Here is a 24,743-nt window from a genome sequence, read left to right as displayed (position 1 = left end):
AAATAACATGGGAGGGAAGAAAGCAGCTTTTATACAGGCTGCTAAACTCATCTCACCTGTAAGATCCCATCGAGCTGCTTTAAAATATGAGCTTCCCCAGGGGTGGAGATGGCTGTGGCAGCAGGAGGGGCTCACAGCAGCTCAGACCCGGTGTTGCTGCTACCTCCTTCCCCTTCCAGCACTCATCTCAGATAGGCACAAACAGCATGAAAAAGCAGCACGTGCCCCAGAAGTGAGGGTTCCTCTTGGAGCTGATGTCTCTATCCTCTCTCCATGGCAAACTGGATGGAGATCAGAAAGCACTGGCACCAAAACCTGCTGCTGCTGTGGAGCACAGCACCATGCCAGGATCCTCACCCCAGGCATGAAGGTTTACAGGGAAGTCTCCAGAGTTAGCGTGAGTGTGAAACCTGAGCTGTTTCTGCATTCGTACCCACCAGTATCCAGGTCTTCTCCAAGTGCTCCTGAGCCTCTGCACCGGTGTCAGGGCTCAGCCATAGCAGCAGTGCTGAAGGACTCAGTGGTTGTGGGAGCAAAGCCCTTTCCTGCTTCAGATACCAATTTGTTTGCAGTCAGCTTGGCTTAACTTTGCAGAAGACTGTAACCTCCTTTCTGGCAAATCCTGGCCCCGTCAGACCCACATGCTTGGCCCAGGGCTGGATTTCTGGCAGGGCACCCCCATGGTTCTTGGTGGCACCGTACCAGGCTGCAATTTCATCCGTAACGAGTGCAGCCAAGGTCTGTGGCAAAAAGAAATGTCTTATGTACACAACTTCCCATGGGGCTGCTCATGACTAATATACGCAGTTTTGGGGGTGGGAGCAAAAACAAAGAGCAAGAACTCTGCCACGGAGGTTTGCAAAGCCCCCAGTGACCTGCCATACATGTGGCTGCTCTGTTGCCTCCTGGTTTCCTTCCCTGTGTATTCAAGAAGAATGGTGTCCGAATGGCAGTCCTCTGAAATCCCGAGTGGTGGTCAGGGCCCAGAGGGGAGGGCAGAGCCCAGGCAGAAGCGTGGGTGGGTCTGGAGAACGTGGCTCTCCCAGCCTCCCTCTGCCTGTGCTCCCCACGTGCTGCAGGCAGCTTGCCAGCCAGGCTGGCAAAATCTCTCCTCTCGCCTGTGCTTTCCCAGGCTTGGCACACTCTCACGCCGCTGGCTGGAAGGGATGACAGCCCTGAACAAATGCTGCAACTAAGATATTTCCTAAACGAGAACCTTTGTTTCGTGCTGATCCAGATTTACAAAGGCAGAGGGGAAAACAGTAAAAGCCTGTATTGGTCCTGCCTGAGCAACGATCCACATGGCTGCAGAATGACGACAACTACAACCCTTCCATTGACAAGTCACCGGTCCCAAGCTCAGCAGAAACACACGATGCTCCCAGAAATGCCAGAAGGGATATCCCCTCCCTCCCACCCAGGAGGGATCCAGCACTTCTACATGGCATTGTGGGTATCAGCCGCCCTCCTGATGCTTTGGCAGCTCCTCCAGTGGTGCTGCAGCCACCACCTCACTTCCCTGGCTGAATAGACAGGGAAGAGAAGTAGATTTCTCCTCCACGCTGTAAGACGTACGCTGCAAGCTGGCTGCAGGTCAGAGGAACATCACTCCTTGGGATTGTAATTATATCCTTCTGGCACAGGCCAGCTGGGAGGCAAGTCCTTTGCCTGCTAATTATAGGACATTATATTGCTATTAAACAGAGCACACTCTAGCTCGGTAGACAACATACTGCTCACTTGGCTTTGCCCATTTACTAGAAGGAGCTTGCGCACCCTTCATCCACATGGCCGAGCAGCCTGAGGGCACAGGAGGATGGGGATACAGGTGGTCTCCAGAAACCCTCTTCCCTCCTCCACCAGCACGATGCGCAAATTCCCACCCTGCAGATCCCTCCCCTTCCATCACCATTCCCCTGCTGCAGGCACAGCCCCAAATCCACCACAGTATTGCCAGGCACACAGTGCCAGCACCATCTTCTGCCGCTGACTCCACCACCTCTTTTCACAGCTCCTCTTTTCCCATCAGGTTTTGTTTGAATTTCTGCCCCCTGCTTCTAAGTCTCTCCCCAACCTCGCGCAGGCCCCAACATCTAGGTCTGGTCCCAGCACTGCCCCTGGCAGTCATGACTGCTGTTCGCACATGCTCGTTCATGGGACAGGTACCTACAGATGAAGCTGAACATTATTCCAGCTGGGAAGTGTCCCGTCCATTTCATCCTGTTCCCTGTCTCAAATAACATTTAAACCGCAAGCTCCTTGGGATGGGCCAAGACCTGCTCAGCCTTAATCACTATTTTCAAGACCCAAACACAAAGATGTGTTCATCATGCTTGATCTTCTCAGATCAACTCTCAGATACGAGCTGATGAAGGACTCTTCGGTTGTCAAGTTCCATAGGGGAAAGCCCAAATGACACTGTGAATCCATGCAACAGTTGCAAAGACCAACTGCTGTCCACTGCCAGAAGAGCAGACCTTCTTAGAAAACAAACAGAAAAATCAACCTTAGGTCTCTCCAGACACGTACAGATGTCCCACTGCATGGGACAGTCCCAAACCCTTGTCTCTGGTTTATCTCCCTTCAAGAAAAACAAACCAGCAATAACCACGTTGGAAAGCTGGTCATGAAAACCTCTAGCAAGGTTGCCAGCCTTCTCGTGGGTTGCCATCTACTGCCACCACCTACTCCTCTCTCCCCTCCTCTCCTCTCGCTGCATTCTCATTCACAAGCCCTGACACTGCCTAAATCCCGCCTTGTGACTTCTGGCAGCCCTATGATGAGCTCAAGCGAATGAGCCAGGCAGTGTAACTGCTCATCAGAAATGGTTCTGGGCAGGGGACAGTAAGTCCAAAAGAGGCAGAAGTCCTTCCCTTCCCTTCTCTTGCTGCACAACCTTTTCCCCAGCAGCAGGCTGCAACCACATGTCAGCCCAGCAGAATTCACTCAATCACTTTGCAATGGTCTTAATTTTATTTCCCCCCCCCCCTTGACCCCATATAGGACCTTCCCTCCCCCAACAAATTACCTCCCTGCCAGTCTCTGCTTCTGCACCGATTTGCTGATTATGGGGGGTGGGAGGGGGGAAATAATGGTCCTTTTTCTTTCTTCCTCCTTTAGGAACGTGGGACCCTGGCAAATGGTTTTGCCCCTGGGCTGAGCCGTGGCCAGTTCCACCCCCTGCATGAGAGAGTTAATGAAATACGCAGTGGAAGGTCCCTCCCGCCTCCCGCTCCAGGACTTCAGCTGACTCCAGTACGGCTAATCCCATTACAAGAAAATAACGTGGATAATTCAAGCTAATGAAATCGTTACAAGAATGTGGACAGCCAGGGGTGGACATTCAGAGCCAATTTAACACTCCTTGGTGTTGTTATCCCCAGCACAGGAAATATCTGAAAGGAGGAAGGGAAAGGAGAGAGGGAGGAAAAAAGCCCTCCTCTCTTGTTAGCTTAAATCCTGTTAGAGAGTTCAGGAATTAATCTGCCACCTATCTCCCCTATTACCATTATCATCATCATCAATAACGTCTCCTCGGTAACCTCTGAAAATTAGCAAATTAATGCGCAGGAGGGCAAGGCAGGAGTGAAGCCTCCTCACACGTTGAACCAAGTGCAAACTGCCACTGTCTCCAACTCTGGCGGAGCCACGGGGGCAGGAGACGACAAGTGGGGGGACTTTGCAGCAGACCAGCTGCCCCGGTGGACCCCCAGCCCACGGCTGCATGGATGAAGTGATGTAGAAAAGCGGGTCCTTGCCTGCCCTGGCTCCACTGCAAAGCTGATCCTTCATTCCCACAGCGGCTCCTCACTTGCACCAGACAGTCCTGCTGGATAATCAAATCACCTTGAAAACGCCTATGAAAAGCCAGTGGAATGCAGGAGGAGGACAGCCACGTCTGCGCCTTGTTCTTTACTACATGGATCATCAGTTTTTCCAGCTTCCTCTCCTCTTTGCCCAGGAGCATAGTCTTTGTTTGGAGGCCTCTTGATAGGCTGCCACAGCAAAACTGGGTTTCACTTTATGTGATTCCTGTTCTTCAGTGCCTGCCTCATGCTGCTGGGAGAAATGCTGCTGTCTTCTCTGAACTCAGCTGCTTCCAAGCGATGGACCCCTTCCTGAGGCCAGTTTTCTGGAGGAGACCTGGCCATGCTGCACAGAGCCTCCCACAGGAGGTCTAAAGCCAGGCTCCCCTCCTGGCCACCCATACGGAGGGAACGGCACGTGTCCGCCAGCATGTGTCCGAGCTCAGCCACAGCATTTCACCACGAATTACTCTTTTTGGCAGTGAGCATTTCCAGGCAGGAGCTGCTGGTTGTGCTGCACTCGTGGATGCAATGAGGTACCTCTTCCACACCACGTAAATGAAGCACAGCCCTGTCTGCTTGCAGTCAGAGTGGCGGGAAGCTCACCGTGACAAGATTTCAAAGCTATTTGCGCCCGTATCCTCAGCTCATGTGGGATCATGAGTATTCAAACGCCTCCTGCATTTTCAGCTGGGTACGGGTGGTTCCCACTTGTCCCTCTCCTGCCCTGCTAGGCCCTAGGACAGGGTCACACAGCTCCCCTCGAGGCAGTCTCATCCCAGACAGCATACAGCTTTGTACTCCCCCCAAAACACCTGTGACTCATTACCTGGAAGATTCAATGAACTGCTTGACAGGGCAGTGAAACAACACAGTAAAGCAGAGAGACTCCCAAGTCTCAAAGAAACTCCAAGTCTCCCCAGGAGACAAGAGGTCTCTCTGAAACAAGGCTTCAGAAATGGGAGTGCCATTTAACACAGCCCTACATAAAGGGCCCACAAAAATCAGGAACAGTATTTTCAAACTAGGAGGTTCTCTGGGATCGGTGATGACCATCAGCTCCTGATGAAGCAGGAACGAGCACTAAGAGATGCTGCAGCCCTTGAGCTACTGCTAAGGAGCTCAGCAGCCAGAAGTGATGCTGGGGAATGAAGCAGGGACCCCAGGCTCCTTTTCAGCCTCCGCTCCCCCATACAGGTGACCTTGCGATGCCTCACCTCTTCCATTTTTCCAGCTCACCGCCTGCAAAGCCACAGCTGCTGTCTACCAACCTCACACAGACATACAACACTTTGATCAATCCATGAAGGCAGCAGAGGGACTCGTGATTCAAAAAAACCTGTGCAACACAAACGTGAGCATCTTTGGTATGAGAGAGAAAGCAAAAGCCCCACAGCAAAAGCAGCGGAAAAGCTGCAAGTCCTGCAAAAGGGTGACCTGGCCCTGCAAGAAAGAGAAGTCACCTAGGTATTTCTCTTTGATGGGAGAATCTGAGCCACAGAAAGGTGCACGAGAAGCATGTGCTCTGAGGGCTGTGGTGATGGGACATGCGGTGTCCAGCCTTGGTGACCATCCCCTCCCGGTCCCACACGGAGAGTCTCTGATGTGAGAGAAATTTTCCACCTTTCTGCCACTGCAGCACAAATAACAACCTTTTCTCAGGCTTCATTTCCACCAGACTTGTAGAAAATCTACAGCAGCCCAATTCCCACCTTGCATCCCCCCGAGTTTGGCTGGAAGCGACCAATGCTTTCCGAAAGCAGCCCTGCCCACAGCAGGGGAGGGGAGAGTGGGACAAGCCCCCTGGGATGCACCCGGCACGAACAGCACTGTTCGATGTCTCCAGGATGCTCTCTCGCAAACACGTCTAATTACATCCAGACGGCGCTTTCGGCACACCTGCCACAGCAACTGTTTATCTTGCCGATGACTTAAAGAGCGTCATTTGCAAAGTTTGCTAGGAAGGAAAGCCAATTAGCATGTCGCCGGCTAGGCACAAAGATCCTCTTGCTTTATCTCCGCCGTGGCTGCTCAGCAAAGAACCCTTTGGTGCTAAATCCCTCCTGCTGCTCCCCCCACATCTCTTCAGCTCCTCCAGTTGGAAATACACAGCCGTGCTTTCTCCCAGAAAAGACCCAAAAGCAAAGTGAGGGGGTTTGCAAAAGGAGGGGGCAGTGGTAGCAAGGCAGTCCAAGCTGCCAAACCTGCCCGTACCAGGAGATGTCAAGAGGCAGCGGGGCAGAGCCATGCTTGAAGGAGGAGAGCATGAGGTCCAGGAGTGAGGGGCACCATTGTAATAGGTGTGGCACAGCGTCTTGCAAACAAAGTGTGTGTTTTATTTATTTTTTTAAAACTGTGAATCTGTGGAAGACGCAGGCACCATGTCCATGGCAGAATAAAGTGATGCTTTGTCACAAATACATGCCAAAAAAAATCACCCTGGTAGACACAGTGGCCAGGGAGATGTGGTTTGGGAGTGGAGGCAAGCCTGTAAGGCTCCTGCATCCCCATCCCTATGCCACCCTCCCAGATTCCCCTCTCCAGCGGCCACACTGTCCTGGCACATCTGCCCCAGCCCAGCCTTGCAGCTCAGGTCCCCCCACTGCACCCCCTGCCCAGCCTTTGCAGTGCCTGCACTGGGCAGCCCTTACTGATCTCTCCTGCTTCATCCCCATCATCCCGCTGGTTCGGGGTTCCTCCGTCCCAGCTAAAGGCTGCGCCAGTACTCTCCTCTCTTTCACCTGCAAGTCTTTGCATCTCCTACCCCTCCTTGTCACCTCTGCCCATCTCTCGCCAGGGACCACCAGTTGACTCATTTATCCATGCTGTTGATTTAAGTTTCACTGTGGTGTCTCCCTGACATGTGCACCATGCTCCCCAGATTAAAGGGGGTGGCTCGTCCCAGCTCTAGCACATGGAGGAAGCCCATGAGATCCACCTAGAAACCAGCCCTGGAGAAGCTAGTCCAGCTTTTGGATTGCCCTCGCTCCCCATCTCTTCCGCATGTGGAAAACTAAGCAAAGTTTAGCTCTTTTTGGATTTATCAAATTTTGGACCAGATCTTCAGAAGACACTCAGATGGTCAGCGTCACAAATACTGCTGGTGCCAGAGACTATATGACATAGACGCACTTCTTCCAAGGAACTGTGAATTAACCCACAAGACTCCTGCTAATATTAAGTCCCATTTTTTGTGGACGGCTCACTCAGCAGCAGTCTCCTTTGGAGCTCGCAGTGAAGTAGGATCAAAAATGCAACAGCTTTGGCTCCAGATCAACATGCAGCCACAGGACCTTCCCTCTCCTTGCAAGACCCCAAGGCAGTGGCTGTTTCCTGTCACTTAAAAGGGTTTAAAAATGTAGCAAAACATTTTACCCCTTCTCGATTTATTTTCCTTAACAATTGCTTACGAGGGACCTTATCAAAAGCTTTCTGAAATTCCAAGTAAATTAGTCATTAGGCAGGTTTTCAGAACAGTAATTAGGCCACTCCATGCCCCTGATGTATTATTTACCTGAGAAGATATACATAATTAGGGCTCTTCTTTCTAACTGGTATTACACGCACTAAATTCTACTCCAGTCTATCGTGTAATTACGCAATTAGACTGCATGCTAAACAGAAAGAAACCAATTCTGAAAACCAAGCAAAAAGAAAAGAAAAAAACCAACAGTAATTATTATTTTTTAAATCCTCCATCACCAGCACAGCAGCAGGTCTTAAAATTTTAATATCCCTCCACTTAAGTAATTTTTAAACAGGTGCTGCAACCAGGTTTGGTTTCTTAATTTTGCCACATTTAATCCTACTTCGTGAGGTTTAACGTCATGTGAGAGATTCGATTCCTTAAAGAGATTTGCTTTAAAGGCTAATATTAAAAGGGGCCTTCTCCTTCTCCAGTCGGCACAGATTTGCCATGCCAGTGGAAGCGGCATCACATTGTCTTGCAGCCTCCCTTTGCAGCTCCTCGGCCCCCCGCTCCTCCTAAATGATGATTATTTTTCAACAGCTTCCCGGCTTGCAGCTGGCAGAAGCAGACAGGTACAGTTGCTATGGTACGACTGTCACAGTAATTTAGCCCTACAAAGCTGGCTCCCGCGCCTGAATTTAACGGGACAGCGTGGCAAAAAGAAAGGTGGGGAGCGCTGGCAGGGGATGAGTGCCAGCCGTCAGGTGTCTGCAGCAAGAGATGCTAACATGCAGAAAACCACCCAGCAGCCTCCGCACGCCTTTTGGACAGAGGGTTGGACCCGGTCATCTCCCAGTTTGTTCCTGGTCTGACTGCAAAGTGAGATCTCAGCTCTTCCACAGATCCCTTCCTACCCATGCCTGCCCACAGGGTGTTGCACAAGCAGAGTCACCTCTGTCCTGCCTTTGTTTCCTGGTCCTCACTGACAGAGGATCGCGTGCCACGGGGTCTAACATAGGGTGGGAAGGTTTTTTTTTATCTACCTATTGTTATACATTTATTTTAGAGTTGGCAACATCAAAGAAAAGCACCCAGGACTTACTGAGCACGCTGACACCTCCCAGAGAAGATACCTGCATATCATCCACATTTATTTTCATGCTTCAAAGACACCAGTGATTCACTATTTAGTTAAAGCATGAACAGATTTACTTCCAAAACTTTACCTCTCAACGCTCAAAATTTTCAAGCCCATTCCCAAGGCACAGGGGAAGGTGCAGAGCTGGCACAGAGAACGCCACAAGCTTTAGGAAGCCCTGGGTTTAAATACCACTGTTGGACCTGCACAGAACTCTGCAAGAGAGCTGGGGGCTCAAAGTCATCTGCTGGTCCCAAAGAGTGTGAGCTGGTGACTCAGAGGACTTAAAGATAACCACTGCTGGACATATGTTACTGAAGAGGTCAGTCGAAACCAGCAGAGATGGGAAATCCTACTCTATTATTTAGGTTTTGCTGCTGCTTGCCGCCTCTTTTACCATCTTACAGAGGGGACCTCTGCTCCCAGCTCTGGTCACCACAGGGCTCTTCCCTCCTCTGCCGCTGCATGCCAGCCCTGCTGAGGCTCCACCTGGGCTCTGGCCACTCCCAAATTCTGTGATTTCACCTAACCAGTGGCTTTCTTCTTAACGTTACTGTAATTTTTTTTTTTTCAGGGGCAGAGAAAAGACATTCAAATATAGTAAAGTCCAGCTCTACCAGGACAACTGAGAGACGACTTCTCTTGAGCCTTCCCCAGCCTCCCATCACACCTACCTCCAAGGACCATGCCAGGACCAAAATACAGCTTCCAACACCCCCTCCCACAGTGGCTGTCACAGAGATGTACAAACTACCACAGTCGTGACCCTTATATCCCAAACCCCATGAAATCACAATCCTTGCACGGACTTCAATGACAGCCTCCAACACTTGCAAAGCCTTTCGCAGAGTTTGTGCTCGTAAGCCACAACTCTCCCTGCATGCAGCACCTTGCAGGACCAGGGCTTAGGAGCCACCAAGTCACTGCAGCAATCACCAGCAGGTCAGGATTTCAAAGGAACCCGCAGCTCCAACAGCGCTGAGATTTGGGGATTTATCTCTCCTGGGCTCTTTTGAAAATCCTGATCAGAGTGCAGCTCTGGTCAAAAATAAGTTACGCTAAAAATAGTGCTCACAGGAGGGCCCGGTACAAATCTCTGCTCGTCTAGGATTCTTATGAGTCAGCTTGTTTCAAAGACAAGAGGAAATTTGTACAACTAGCAAAGCAGTAAACAGAGAAGGGAGATTTAGCTGTGCCTTGTAGGCCCCCAAAGGGGTACCAAGGGCATCCTTTGGAAAAAGTAGCCTTGCTGTTAAGATACCTGCTGCACCAACAGTCAAAAAAAAAAAAAAATCATCTCAGATTCAACTGTAGAACCTCCTGCACTTAGCTGGAAGAGAATAAATATAGAAGCAATGAGATATTTATAGGCAGACAGCTATTTTAACACAGCTCTGCTTTAAAGAGAATCCTTATTTAAGTCTTGTCCCTGTAAAGCTGCAGGATGACTTAGAAAAATAACCAGATTAATTATTTTCATCAGGAGAACAGAGAAACATGCAGGGAAGATCAAATGCATGCAAATGCGTTAAGAATGTGGGAGCTTGAGTGAAGTGCTTCTGTTCTGGTGACTCAAATACAATAAGGATGGCGAGATCTCCTGAGCGCAGGCTAGTCTCCGAAGAGCCCAGCCCGACCACATCTGAAGTCTGCCAGGGATCAGAACAAGACAAAGCATTAAAAACAGGCGCACATCAGCTTGTTGGTGAGGCAGGCTGAGGGCCACCATGCCATTGTGCTCCCCTGACCAGCACTGTCCTCTCCAGAGACGCAACAAAACATTAGATTTTCTCACTGTACTGTAAAAGCAATGTGAGCAGAGGAGTATTTCTAGATGTACCGTATTTACCCCAATAACGGTCTAATTAGCCCACCCCGTCCCCAGAATTGGAGGGGCAGCTGTTACCAAAGCTACAACAGTTGCTCTCTTCCTGATCCTGGCATGCCCTGTCTTTTGGTCACCCTTTCCCAACCTGCAACAACTACACCACCTGCTAAAGCTCAGAGGCTACTTTATGCAGCAGGACACATCTTTACAGGTCACTTGGAAAACTCTCAGAAGACAGGAGGTGCAAGCATTATCTGAACCCTCATGGGATTCAACGATGTTTCTACTCTATTTCTGCAGAAAGGTCGTCCCTCTCCACCCACTGGTCCCAGAAAGTGCTGCGATGACTGGATGAAGAAGAGAGAGATTTGTACCACTACAACCAGCAAAGAGCAGCAGAGCCCAGGATGGAAGTTGACAACTTCGGCTGATCCACCCATGGGACTTTCTGGGCAAAGAAAACTGCAGTGGAAGTAACTGCTTGTTGGGTTGGGGATTTTTAATTTGTTTTCTTATTTATATCTTAGCATGGAAGAGCATTATACATCCAGCAGGGCTGCACTGCAATAACAGTGCGATTGAATTGAACAAGCAGGAGTGTGTGTGTCCACGCGTAGGGAAGCTGAAGTCCACGCTCATCAGTGCTGCCCCAGGGCCAGGCACATGCATCCCACCACTGCAGCAGAGGGATATCCTCCCCATGGGGATGGACCTTTGCAAGGCATGGAGTGAGCCACCACCAGGCACTCACCACCTCCTCAACAGAGGCAGACGTCCCAGAGGTGGGGACATGCCTCCCCGCACTGTCCTTGCCCAGCACGTCGCTGTATCAGTATGCAAACACTGGCAGACATGAACCCTGCCCGTGCAACCTTGCTAATTTAATAAATGGACTTTGAAGAGGCTAAGTGTCTGCTTCAGTGCTCCCCATCCCCCTGCCCACCCCCTCCCAATTCAAAGCCTCTTCAATAAAATAAATTAAACCACCCAACAAAACCACACAGCCTGAGCGTTTTACAGCTCTGCTCTCTAATGGGAGCCAGAAAAATGCAAAAGAGGGCAGAGCTGGGCAGGACAGTTCAAAGGCTGCACCAAATGCTAAGTGGGGCATCTGTGCGGTGGGGTGCAAGCTCTCCCCATCATCCCCCTTCTGCTGTCCCCCCCAAAACCTTCAGGAAGGCTCATCACAATGCCCTGAGTGTCCACGATTGATTGCAGGCAAGAGCAGACGCTTGCACCTTGCTGACAGATGCCATCAATGCAGCGTGGCAGCCGCAGAGTTGCTAAGAAGGTGAACGCGAGGTAGAAACGAAGGGCTACAGAAGAGGGAGAGAAACCATGTTCTTCTCCATCTGCCGGCAATGCCTGCACCAGCTGACCTGAACAAGTTGTAATGCATGCATGGATGCTGGGTGGGGGGAAGAGAGGCAATGACACATCTGAAAATAACCTGCCAGGGCTGACTGGGATCCAAAGGGCCGGACTCTGCCCTCCCCAGAGAGGGCATTTCCAACAGCTTTTGACTGCTGGCTGCCCAGGCAGGGACACCTGGCTTGCAGGGAGCTGAAGGCAGAGCAGGGGCCTCATTTCTCCATGCTGCGAGGCTTCCAGGCCAGGGGCTTTCAACAGGAGATACTAATTTTTAGAGAAACCAGATAGGTACAGCTCTCCAAGCTAGTACACAAGCTGCCATACCCATGCTGGAGTTCAGAGACTAAATGAGATGGGAGTGACTAACAACTCCCCAAGAAGAGGTGCTCTGCTTGAATAGATGTACTTGCCAAGTTATAAGCATTCCTCTGACTCTTGCACTGATATCAAGCTTGTGGCTTGGGAAACCACATCCCACCATGGCTTGCCCACCTCTGAATGGCCACAGCATCCCATGTACCTCCCAGAAGCAACATCTCTGCTGTTTCTTTCTACTCTGAACCCATGCTCCAATGTCAGGTACAGACCGGGACACATGTAAGGTGTTCATGCTTTGTCGACGACATCCCCAAAGCATCTTAGATGCTAAATCCAGTAACTTAGTACTGAAGACTTCTTCCTGCTGCCAGGCAGACCATACCAACAGCACGATCACAGATATCTCTACCTCAAGAAGAACCAAAACTATTTGAAAATGTAATCATGAACATTTTGCCTAACACCACCAGAGTATTTAACATTCCTGATGGACTCTGTGCACACAAGCCCCAAGAGATAAACATCCCTTTCATATCCCCCAGAGAAAAAGCAAGGCTCAGCTTCATGATGCCATTTGCCAGCAGCCAGTGAGATGGAAATGGGCTGGCAGCTTCCAGCAAAGTCCTGGAAAAAGCCATTCCCCCAACAGATGCCTGATGTTCACAGGAGAACTGAAGACACAGCCTTGCTGCCTCTCAAAGCACAGGACATGCAACAAGAAGCAGCACAGAGAGACAAAATCCCCCACAGTCGCTTCAAGTGGAAGACCCCCAACACGGGAAAGAGTAAGAGCTGATGCTAAGCAGCATTGCTGCAGGCTGGTCACATACAAGACACCAGATGTCAGCTAGCTGCTATGTGTGGTGCTTTAGCCCTGTGAAAGGAGGTTCAGAGAGCTTTTCTGCCAGCACTCGCTGCTCCTAAGGTCAATGCAAAGGTGGGAGAACACATTGCACTACGGAGATGCCAACGTCCCCAAGGGATGTGTCTATGTAGGAGAAGCTTGCTTTCAGTTCACACATCAGAGGATGGTCTTTTTGAGGAAGAGGGGACCTCAGAAAGGAAGCAGAGCCAGCAAAACACTAGCAGAGTTGATTAAAGAAACAGAGTAATGCCTGGATTCATAGATTCTCTAATGTTTAATAAGCATTAGAAAGCACTGGTAACACTCAGCACTCAGCTGTAGCTACCAGAGGCTGGTACTGCTGCTGGCACAGTATTTGCCGCTCTCATCCTCCGCTCCTTGAGGGTCTGTGGGCATGAGAGCCACAGGCCCCTTGGTGCTCACAGGACTCCTCTTCCCACACAGGCAGGTAACTCCCCTCCCAAGGTTTACTGCAAAGCTTTTTATTCTCAAATATCATGTGCCACCAGCTCTCTGCTGTGGGGAGAAAGCTGTGCCTCTTAATGTGCCGTTTCCTTCTCAGCTCTGCAAACACAGGGAGACCTGAGCTGCTGCTGCTGCATTTTGTCAAGTGCTGCAAGTAGCATGGCCATAGGGTACATGATGAGAGAAAAGGGGAGGTGATCCTTTCATCCCCAACCCACAAAAAACCCACAAGAGCACACATGGAAAAAAGCTAAGACACCTTCTAGGGATAAGAATAACAAAAATCCCTGGGAACAGAGCAGAATCCCTGCTGCCTGAGAGCTTTACAGGGGGAGTGAGCTGCCAGCCAGGACGGGCTTGGGAGCACTGAGCCTGCGTGGGAGCTGTCAGAGTCCCAGCCCTACCTCGTGCGACAGTGAGAAGTCCCTGCAGAGGTGACAGCTCTGGTAGATGCAGTGAGGAAACAACCAAAAAGGGGGAGAAACAAGAGAGGAGGCAATGGCAGCCAAGGAAGTGATCTTTGCAGGCAGAGTCAGGCTGCGCTCCCTTGCATTAAAAAAGGAAAGGGAGGCAACTGGTTAAAGACCAACTTTTAAGCAGCATCCCCACCGCCCACAGGTAGGGCAGGGCAGGTTGGCAGCTCCCCTCCTTCCCTCCCTCCCCAATACTTCCCTGCTGCAGCAGACCTAATTTCATGGGGTTTTTGCACAAGCAGCGGGGTGGAAAATGATCATCGGGAGCCAGTGCATGGCAAAGCACCCCCCATTCCCCAGATCCCCCTGCAAGGTGAGCAGCCCCAGCTCAGGTTGGTACCGCAGCAAGAAAAGAGGCTACCAATGAGCTTTCCAAACTACAGCCGTGGTGCGGAGGGGGGACCTGCACTCCCCCCCATCCCCGTCACCCTCCTGGATGCTGACGAGAGAGACAGCGCAGTCCTGCATGACAGCGTGAAATTAATATGATTTTGGGGGAAGTTGGCAGTGAGTAATGAGCATCTGAAATACCTTCTCTCCACCCCCTCGCCCCCCAAACTCTTTTAACCCTTTGGCTGCTAGCACAGCAGTGGGATCAAAGGGTGGGAAGAGTAAGAGTTAAAGAGAACCTGGGTTAAGAGAACCAAAGAAGGGTCACGCAGCCCACCTCACAACTGAATTTGCAGGGCAAGTTTTGGCACAAATCCCGATGGTGCTGCTTGTGATCAGGCCCAGCCCGCGGAGGTGCCCAGACCAGCGCTCAGGGGCTTAGAAAAGTCACCATTGCTGCCTTTCCAAGCAAGGCTTCACAAGGAGGTGTCAAAAAACCTGGGGGGCTGGAAAGGGACCAAACCTGTCCTTCAAACCTCCCTAGGCAAGTCCCAGAAGGCCACCCATGATGGAGACAGCCCAATGTGCCCAGACCACCGACAGGCAACCCCTCCGTTAAGAAGTGGGTCTGTGAGAAGCAGAACAAAGGAGATGGCTTTCCCAGGGTCAGTTTCCCTGCTATCTATTGGAAAAAGGGTTCCATCTTCAAGAGCTTCTTATGTGAACTCCTGGATGTCTAATAAGGGTTAATCCCATAACAACACCTTCCTGGGAAGACAAGCCTTAGGAGCCTCCTCCTATACTTACTTGCACCAAGTACTCAAATTTAAGATCTCCTCTCTTCTGCCAGATACCTGGAAGTGGTCAATATACTGCTGGGAGAGGAAGAAAAGGAGGCGAGAAGACAGATGGTCAGGCCAATTCGCCTTAGCTTGGTTTCTTCAGGAAAAACAACTCAGGGGAAGGAGCACAGACTGAAATGCTCATAGTGCCACCAGCTGCAGAAGCCAACATGGTTCAAATGTCTTTGGCAGGGGCTCTGCCCCAGGGAAGGCAAGAGGCCGTGCAAGGAAAGGTCCTCAATTGTAACCATATCCCAAAGGCTTAAAACTCACTGGATTGGAAGAGGTAGAAATGCTGTAGCAGGCTTGAGGTTAAAAAAAACCCAAAAAACCCAATAATGTAAACAGAGATACAAATAAAGGACACAGGGTCATCCTGAGGAGAAAACTGTGATTCATTAGAGGCTTGTTCAGGACCTTCTCATGAAGTGAGACTGAAAAATGCCCACACGTACATGCTAGTGAAAGACACGAAGGTGGATAGATCAATGTCACTGTGCAAGAACTCTAGTTAAGAAACGCAACACAGAGAAGAATTTCAAGATCAAGAAAATAATCACCTTGATTGCTCCTCGACTTAAAGGCTAAGACACAAGCTCAAAAGTTAGTCTAGTGTCATTTCAACATTGCAGATTCTGCAACCCCCTGGCTGCCAGCCCCTGAAGTAGCCTCAGTGGCCAAAGGACAATTTTGAAAATGAACAAGAACGGGCTACAACATAAGGCAAAAAACCCCCCATTTTTCCTTCCTTATATATAGGCATACATATACTCTTCTTAACATTCAGACAAAAGGAGACCTTATAATACTAATAGGCCTGAGTGGGTTATTTACAGGAGACAGCAGCTCCTATAGGCTTTGTTTCTTGCTGCCTATTGAGAAAAAGCCCACGTGTACACACACTAGCATGCCAGTCCCACTCGGCACAGAAAAATGGTGAAAACCCCAGAGTTACATTTGAGTAAGACATTTCAAAAGCTGCCCCTTCCTCATCTCTCTCCACCTCCCTGAGCCCCTCCATGCTGATGCGCAACAGAGTCTGTGTGTAAAACTAATTAAGTTCCATTGAGAGGTTCGGCTTGGTGCCCTGGTGAGAGATGCTTCGGCAGGAGTTAGAAGGAAGCAGCCTAGAAACTCCCTTCATTTGCATTGGACAACTGGGCTGCGCAAAAGCAGGCAGCTGAAAACTCCTCGGCAGAGGTTTCAGGCAAGCAGAAAAGGGGACCTGTGGGTATGGAGTATGTGGAGTGCAGAAGAGTGGAAAAAAAAAAAAGTATAAAAATCAAGTATTGCAATGAATATTCAGGACAGGGAAAGAGATGTGCTGAAAAATCTTCCTTCTGCTCTTGGGAAGATCCACCTTTTAAAGCAACCCTGTCAAGATAACACAGAGTTAAACACTTCCTTATCTATGTTAAACACCTTTATGATTCAAACTGAGAAACAGCACTGAAAACCTATTTCACTCTCCCCCACCCCATGGCTCATTTTGGATAGTCAAATTAAAGTGGTCAGTGACATTTCTGGTCTCTGAATACCAACCCAATGTTGCTGTGTTTGTGTTTCCAGCATATAAGGAAAAGCCTTCAAGAAGGACCAAAAAAAAAAAAACCACCCCAATGTTTAACCTATGCTTTTTGAGATAGTAAGAGAAATGAACCAGCCCAGCAGATCCCTGTATTCTCATCTGGAGCTCTCAGCTCACGAGGCTGGTGCGCATACCCACAAGTTGCTGCCCAGAAAAGCACCTGCACCCTGCATTTCCCTGTACACCGCTCCCGGGCGCCTGCAATTTGGACACGGGAGCAGACAAAGCTTAGTAAATCCCCTGCGCTAAGCCAGGCTACAAGGATGCACCTGGGGTAGGCTGTGCAGGAGAACAAGGTGGCAAACAATCCAAAGGCCTTAGAAGAGTGGATGGCATAGGCTGGTCTGGGGGTTCCAGCCTATGGGGCAAGACTTAAATCTTCCAACAGCCCCCAGCAAAGGGTGAAAATGGGGTGGTAAAAGAGACCCAGGGCAGGAAGAGAGCCAGGTTATGCAGTGGGATCACAGACCACAGCAACCCAACACAACAGCACTGCAGCCAGGACCTGGTGCAAACACCAGCTCTGAGTCTGCTGGAAGTCTGCAGGGAGGAGACACTGCCAGGGACACTGGAAGGCAGTGGAAACATAATAGCAGAGAAACTCCATCTTCCCCTTGCAAGCCAAAAAAACCCACTACAAGCCACCAGTGGGGCAGAGCTCCTCAGCCAGGAAGTGGGGAGGAATCAACCAGCTTCCTAACCATGCCAAACAAAACATGTCCAAAGACACATTTTTGCAAGTGCCTTCAAATTACATGGGCAGAGGGGGCCCACATAGCAGGCGAGTGAGAGGGGCAGAGCTGCACTGGGAGCACCAGGGTGGCAAGCTTCAATCCAGAACAGCATCCTGCAGCCTGCCACGCCAGATACACTGCTCCTCAGATGCTCAGCAGCCCAAGGCACAGACCTCGCAACCTAATTAGGAGGCTGAAATCCAGCATGAATGCAAAGCGCCACATCATCTGCTGGCATCATCGGAAGCCAGTTGCATTTACATCTCCTGAGGATGTGGCCTATGAACCGGTTCACTGATGCTCCTTCCAATGCATGCAGTCCTGCAGTGCTCTGGGCACGGGTTTGCACCGTGGTTTTGGGAAGCCACCTTTAAAACGGGAACCAGACATTATTATCCCTAGGGATAGAGCAAAACAGGGCAAAAGCACTGTTAGCATGGGAATCCACCTGTATGCTGAAGCCACCAGATCACACGCATGCGCTTAGATGCAAACCACCACCAGGGAAGCTGCCCGGGCTCTGCCTGTAACCTCAGGGCACTTGATGGCCTGGAGCGGGAGCTCAGCTGCTCGCCCACAGTGGCCCAGGCTGCCCCGGTGGTAGCATGCTCATTTGCCTGTGGCTTTGCCATCTCATCTGAGCTCCACGTGCAATTAGGAAGGCATACCACATGAAGCAAGGGCTTGATATAGCCACAGCCACCGGAGACCACCCAGCTGAACTCACGTTCCCAGCTAATCACCGGCACTTCCCACCCAACAGCTTGACACCAGGCAGAGCATGTGCCTTCAGCACAGGAGACCCACACTGCCACCAACCTGAAAGCATCAGCCAACTCAAACCAGGTTTCCCTGGCCAGGCGTTCAGCCTATAGATGGCTTTGGAGATCACAAAGAAGGGCCGGTCACCTGCTTGTTTTTAAACCACCTGTTTGTTTCCTTGAGAACACGATACAGCGATCCCTCTCAACACCAAACCAAACTCAGAGGCATCATTACTGCTGTCAGCGCTCAAACGTGTAATGAGACACGTTCCAGTTCTTGCTCCTAAAACTGTTTTTGACAGGGTTCCACCTGAACGCGTGCCTCTTAGCAAGATACACATTCCACAGTCCTTCTGTGTGCTGGCACCAATGCCCCAAATCACAGGGGAAGCCAGAAAGCTGGGATCCAACACAGACCTAACAGATGGGTGCAGAGCGCCCACTGATGCCAGCTGCTTCCCCGAGGTCTTTCTGCTTCTGCAAACTCATTTTTGTGCACAGCCTTCGAGCATAGGCTTGCAAGCACTGTACCCTGGGACAGGCAAAGGTGTCAGTATTGCAGAGGAGCTGGCAGCTCAGTTCTGCACACTTTCTGGCAGGGGACAGCCCCAGTACTGCTGCATCTAAGCATTTGTTTTAATACACTTACTCTCCCAATCCTTCTCAGGAGCTGTGTCCATTCTGCAAGGCACCTTAGCCCCAATCCACACAGGTCGTTAAGTGAGTGATCAATACTGGCTTGAGTAACACAAGCAAAGAATTGAGCAAAGTATCCAGACTGGATCCCACAGGACCAGGCTCTCTCCTCTCATCTGCAGATTGCTCCAGTACAGGATTTTGTTCATCTGACCCCACACCAAACAACAAGGGAAGTTGCTGGGCCACAGGCACCAGGCTGCAGAAGACCAAGGGGCTCTTCCCTCAGCAGAAGTAGGCTCCTGGGGAGAAGGGGTGGCATGTTGCTCTGAGGAACATCTCTGTATTCACTGATATGGGAGCAGAAACAATCAGCTTTAAACCAGTAACTACACACAGGTAGGATGAGAGACATTCAGGTGGTGGGCTCTGCTCATCACCCAAACAGCTACCCCCCTCTTTTCTGAGTCCTTCAGACTGGATCTAGCTGCAGACTGACAGTTGGAGCATCTTGATAAAATGCCTCAGAAATGCAGCTTAATCTGTTCATGGATATAACCCAGATGAACAGGGAATGAACCTAACAGTGGTTTCTACCACAAGAAAGGGTCAATGATCTGCTTTACTTCCTTCCACCAGTACTGTAGCCCAGCATGCCCAATGCCTGCACATCTAGCAACTGCCCCGTCCCGCCTCCCCCTCAAATATTATCAATATTTTATGTATGTCAATTTAATTTTGTTTTGACTGTAAAGGGCTAAGAGCATAATAAATAGGAAATTTTATAGTCCTATGAATCACAGTCATGTTTGCAATGCACATGCCCTTACGTAGACTCTGTAGGGTGCTGGAGTGAGTTTCCAGCTGAACAGTGGAGAAAGATCTGCACTTTGGCTTTTCACAGGATGGCACAGTACATGCTCAGGGACATCTCTCCCAGCAGACAGTAAGGAGCTAAACAGGCGATCTGGCCAGGACAGGAGGTCTCACCTAGGACAGGTCTGCTGATGTGGTCAGATGACAGAAGGAACAGGCAGACCAATGCACCCACGGTTACTGGGAATCAGAGCCTGTCCACTGCCTCCAGACCAGACCTCCAGCATGGGCTCAGCAGCTCCTGGGGCTTCGCCCCAACATCCTACCCACCAGCTTCAACTCCCCCAGCTGCAGTTGTGCAACCCCTGCCCTACCCCCAGCAGACCCTTACACCACAAGGAGGTGCTCACTGTGACTTCTGCAGCTCCCCCACATTCATGGACCATCTAACTGCAGGAGGACAGTACGGAGAGAAAAATCTGAAGCAGCTAAGAGAAAGCAGCAATGGATTTCAAAACATTTCTAGCACAACATCTACGGTTTTAAAAGCAAAAGCATCACTTGCAGAGTAATCTGACCTTTGACTCTTCAGCAAGTGATGCTTGCAACACTCTGCATCCTAGGGCTGTTTGCACTGAATATTCTAATTAATACTGCCCAGCACTTGCTTAACAAACTCACATGTTTGTGAAGGGACTAATTTTTTTCCTTCTCTGCCTTTCAGTAGCAAAGATTTCCATGGCTTCAACAGGGCAACATTACTCTGGGAAGGAGAAATTGTCTCCAGTCATGTAGACTCCATTACTGGGAGAAAGGTGTGAACAGCAAGCATGTCTGGCAGACGGATTGATTATACCACCGTGTCCTTTATAATGGGAAATGAAAAGCCCATTCTGATAACTACACTTTATTATAATAGGTCAGAAGAAGTGAAAGGCATCATCTTATAAAATTAACTTCATAAAGACTGCCTTTAAAAAAAAAATCTCTGCCAGTTTATCCACCGTATCTTTCTTCGGAGATTTTTCTTCTTCTAGAAGAGACATGACTCCAAGTCTTGTCCCACTGGCTGTCTTCACTTTTACCCTCTATCAGAGGGAATAGATCTGTTTTCTCCTAATCAGTCCCAGGCACTTGTTTTGCCAGATGCAATAAATGCCGTGTCTTTGCAAGACGGAGGAAACAGTCAGCAAAGCAGTTAAAATTAAGAGAGACACCCACCCCCGAAGGTCTTCCTAAGCAGCAGCAGCATTACGTTCTTTATAGGAAAGTCAAAATATGGAGATAAATGCACCTGATAACCTGTTCTGTGTTCTTGCATACCTTTCAATTGCTTTTTCTGCTAGCTGCTGCTTTAGTCAAACTAAAGTCCAGTGTCTCAGCTGATAATAATTTTATGATTTTACAGCTTTACACAATGTGTTTGAATTCAGTTCCTACAGCTGAAAGGCAAGGCATGGTCAGACAGACATTAAAACACCCTCCATGCTCACAGTGCCGACATCTGATCTCACTCTGAATTTTGAGGGTTAGGGTCTACTGCAACTAATTGGCAGAAGAGGGCTGCAATTGGCAGAAGAGGTCATTGCAATTTTAGGACAATTTATAGATACAGACCCAACAATAAGTTCTCAGATATATTTTGCAAAGAAAAGAGGAAACAATGCCAGCCCCAAAACATGCTACCTGAGATGCAACTCTAATAACTGCTGCCTTCAGTAGTATAAGCATCAGGTATGTCAAAGTCTAGGCAGGCTTTCTACAGTATCTGTCCCTAAGGTTGCATTTGATTGGGTAGAAATCTTTAAGAAGTCTTTTTCTAAATCTAATTGTTTCCCCTTTGGGGAAAATAAAACATACATCTCCTTGAAACGTTATATGCCAACTGCAAAACAGCCTTATTTTTAATATTCATGAAAGTTGGTGCAGAGAGGGGGAAGGAGGATGGAAGAGGATGCTATGAAACAAATAGTTAATTGGAACTTCCAATGAAGGGTGCATGGATCTAATGTGATAGATTTTAAAGGAGCCTAATTTTCAGAAATTGCCAGAGCTCCAATCTGTGAAAATGTGGCCTTTCACAGATCTCCAATTCAGCTTGCCACATCTAGAGTTCCTTTTGAAAAAAAAATCTTGCCATAAAAGCCCCCCAATTTGGTAGCAAAAATTAGCAGCCTTCATGGGATATCAATCCCTTTGTCTCTCCTCCCCTAACTATGGCTCTTTGGAAAGAAGGAAGGACCATTTGTCTTTTGTTATTTTTCCAGGTAGTAAAGATAAGAGTAGAATCTAATAAAGAACAAAAATGGGGGGGGGGGGAGGGGAGGGAACAACACACCCACAAAAGCTAAATCTTCACACCTAGCCCAAAACCAGCCCCTATAATTGAAAAGCATTTCTCCCTCTGAAGAAAATAACACCTATTGGGTCTCAAAAAAAAAAAAAAAAAATCCCCTGACGGTGTGAGAAAGGCTAACACCTCCAGCAGAAGATGGCAAGACACACTCTGAACCAGCAACGCACACCGCAGCAAAGCCATCAGGTCCGGTGTGGAAGGTAGGCAGCACCTAAGGCTCACGGAGCCCTGCAACAAGACATTTATTTTGCAGGCAGAGGACTTCAGCTGTTAACCAGAGCATCAGGATTCCTGTACAGAGAAAATTAAGCACCACTTTTCTCCAGCCCAAGAATTAGAACTCGATATCCCCAAACTCCAAAATCAAAAGAAACACATTTACTTTGAATCTCCTGAAAATTATGAGCTTGGGGGAAAATCAGTTTGAATTTTACACCCACTCACAGACCTTTCCCAAGGAAGTGGCTGGCCTCCTTCCTCCCAGGGATCCATGTCGCCACTGGGTTTGGGCAGGAGGAAACTCCTGGAGAACACGGCTCCCCAAACCTGCTGGTGCTCATGATGCAGAAGACGCGTGCGGTTGCATGACGGGAAGCACGCATGTCACCAACCACTTCCAATCCACAGCAAGGTCCAGCCCAGGGGATGGTGCAGAGCCTTTCCCCGTGGTTTGCACAGATCGCTCGAAACAGCTGGGGAAGGGTAACAGCAAGGGAGGGCACATGCAAGACAGCCACGGTCTACCTTCGACTGCTGTTAAGAACACGAACGATGGTGTTCTTGGGCAAGGGCAAGTCTAAGCATTTAAGTGGTGGATCCATAAACAATGACATTAAAAAGCATAAAGACAACCAGGGCAGGATTCCCTGAACTGCCAGTGCTGAGCAGCACAGGTACAACAGCTTTCAAAATTCGCTATTCAAAATACCCAACTCCCTTGTTTTGCTGTTCCAGCGTCATTAACACCCAGTGCGAGTCCATTTAAAAAGGAAGACAGAGGTCCTTGACAAAGCTCAAAACATGGAAATATTTGTTTGGGGAAATACATATATATTTGCATAATATATGTATTTGTCTGGGGTAATACACACATATGTACATATATAGTGTATGTGTACGTATATTTATTTATTAATTTTTCTCCTGCCCAAGCAATTGATAAAAGAAAAAAGCAAGCACAGAAGGAAGCAGGTTGGGAGACTACATCAGCTGCAGGGCTGGAAAGTGGCTTTTGAGCATGTGAAACAATAGAGGAGATGCTTGTCCTGCAAAGCCTCCCACCCCCACGGGCCCAGGGCTGCTGCCCTGCATGGCAATGCCCAGCGGCACAGCCCGGTGGTCCCCAGGCTCACAGTCCCTTGCTGTCCCCGGGCTGGCGGTCCCCAGCACGGTGGTCCCCAGCCAGCCTTTCCTGGGCAGGCCAAGAGTGCCCCCTGCAGCCCTGGTGTCCGTGCCGCCTCCACTGCCAAGCAGTTGTTTGCAATTTCAAATAAATAAATAACAAAATAGAAATAAGACAGGTTCCTAAATGCAGAAAGAGCTAAAAGCTCCAGAGCAAAGGCATCTGATTTAAAACCACAAAAAAGCAATCTAGGAGGATGAAGTGTTTAGCAGTGCTCCGTCATGCCTGGTTTTACCCACTCTGAAGGGAAGAAGGGATGGCAGGGGTGGAGGGAAGATTGTGGGTCCCCCACCCCAGGCTGTTGGCTTTTGTTTTGAGGATAAAAACCACATCTCTGAATATCCTAGGTAAATGAAACGGATGTTCACGCATCACTCAGAGAATGCTGTCAACAGCGCACGCGGCTAGAAGCTGCATGTTCCTCGCAATATTAATCAGACTGCTCCTCCACCCCTCCTCTCCACAGCACTAAGGTGCTAGACAAGACAGGAAGAAAAAAACATATCAAAACCCCCCACAGTCTCTGCTGGGCTTGTCTATCCTCATGATATACATAAGCCTCCTAGCTCCTTAAACTTAACCCAGGGCCCTGGAAGGCAAATAGATCCCCCTGGTTTTGTTTGCTCCAGCTTTACAAAGGTCATGTCTGTAGCCACGCAGTGTTGGGTTTTAAATTAGCAGTGCCCCACGTGCTAAGAAAACTCAGCACAGTGACTTGGAAGTCCAGGTTTTTGGCCCTGTTTCAGTAGGGCCTCTCAGGGCAGCTTTGAAGTGAAAGCATCCAAGCTGCAGAGCACAAGCAAGAACCTCTGCTCTTCCAAAGGGCTTTACGTTGTGCCTACCATCACCTTTCCAGCAATGTGCCTCCAAGAGCCAAGTCATGGTGTGCATCTAGTTAAATTCCCAGAGCCCACCCCAAAACTGTGCTGCAACATACAGCTTTCCTCGCCACCTTACACCTTGCAAGGAAACAGCCTACCAGCCACATGGGAACCACTGTCCTTACCTGTGGTCAAGCCAGGAGAACATCACACACTAAAAAGGTAGGTAGAATTCACTGTTCATAGGGAAATGCATAGTTTCCCCTGCAATGAACAAATAGCTGCCCCATGGCTCCTCGCAAGGCAGTTTTCACTGCATGGCCTGAAGAGGTTTCCGAGGGTTAAGTGATTCCTCAACTCCGTCCCTTTGGAAAGAAATGCCACCGCCCTGACCGGATGAAAGCACCTGCCTTCAGCTTAGACAGACCCACACAGCAAAGCCGCCTCCTAACACAGTACTTCACTGTGCCCTGCAGATGTGAGCTATCACCCTTATTTTGCAGATGGGAAAAACTGACGGGCAGAGCTGGACACCAATTCCCCCAAATTCCTTCTGCAAGACAGCAGTAGAGCAGGGACCATGGCCTGGGTCAATGAGCAAAAGATTCTTGTCCTGGGAACAGAAAAGATGCTGTATGCTGTACTTTACAAAGTTTCACCTCTTTTCTGGGATGCATTACAAGGCTTAACGAGTCACTGCACAAAAGGCTGAGGATACAAAGAAAACAGATCAGCCAGCGCACAAAAGAATGCAGGCTGGGATCCTAAAATCCCTATTCAA

At 49.4% G+C, this 24,743-nt stretch overlaps 1 protein-coding gene across 1 annotated transcript in view; it reads right to left on the bottom strand.

The window, feature by feature from the left end:
• The window catches only part of RBM19 (RNA binding motif protein 19), a 63,582-nt gene that overhangs the window by 17,785 nt on the left and 21,054 nt on the right, over positions 1 to 24,743 (bottom strand). The window lies entirely within an intron of this gene.

This window comes from Pelecanus crispus, chromosome 11 (assembly GCF_030463565.1).
Source record: "Pelecanus crispus isolate bPelCri1 chromosome 11, bPelCri1.pri, whole genome shotgun sequence".
NCBI lineage: Eukaryota > Metazoa > Chordata > Aves > Pelecaniformes > Pelecanidae > Pelecanus > Pelecanus crispus.
The sequence above is the reverse complement of the archived record's forward strand: the minus strand, read 5'-3'. Positions and strand labels throughout refer to the sequence as shown.